Raw genomic sequence first — 501 nt, forward strand, 5'->3', positions numbered from 1 at the left:
GCTCGTCAGAATGAGTAAAGGTTATTTCTAAACTGGTCACCAGGCGGCGCTGTAAGAAAAGGCCACGCCTCTGTGAGCTTCGACCAATCCCAATTTCCTACTATGGGAATACTCATAAATATTAATGACGCCATGCTGACGTGGCACTGTGGCCGAAGCTGCGTTCATGAATATTAACGAGCCTTACTTGTTTCAGCGCAGTCATGACAGTGAATTAATATTCATGAGCAAAGCTCCGCGCTCACGCCGCGGCTGCAGTCACGTGGTCGGGATTCCCTATTGTCACCGATCCCGGAAGTGCCCGAGTCGCCGGTTTCCGCCGGAAAAGGTTCCGTCTGGACCAGACGGGTCTGTCTCTTTTTCGGTCTCTTTCGGTATCGTTCAACTGATCCAGTACAGAACTGGACCGGAACCGAAGCTGTACGATAAACTCCTGTCCGGTAAGAAACAGGAACGCGAGAGAGAGAGAGAGAGAGAGAGAGAGAGAGAGAGAGAGAGAGA

At 51.1% G+C, this 501-nt stretch overlaps 1 protein-coding gene across 1 annotated transcript in view; it reads left to right on the top strand.

Moving 5' to 3' along the window:
- The first annotated feature begins 306 nt into the window (after nucleotides 1-306).
- Nucleotides 307-501, top strand: part of LOC107692268 (leucine-rich repeat extensin-like protein 3) — a 14,838-nt gene continuing 14,643 nt past the window's right edge. Inside the window, exon 1 of the transcript XR_001634632.1 lies at nucleotides 307-440. The gene's annotated coding sequence lies outside the window, so the exon portion shown is untranslated. The remainder of the gene's footprint in view (nucleotides 441-501) is intronic.

This window comes from Sinocyclocheilus anshuiensis, unplaced genomic scaffold (genome assembly GCF_001515605.1).
Source record: "Sinocyclocheilus anshuiensis isolate Anshui unplaced genomic scaffold, SAMN03320099.WGS_v1.1 scaffold402, whole genome shotgun sequence".
Taxonomy (NCBI): domain Eukaryota; kingdom Metazoa; phylum Chordata; class Actinopteri; order Cypriniformes; family Cyprinidae; genus Sinocyclocheilus; species Sinocyclocheilus anshuiensis.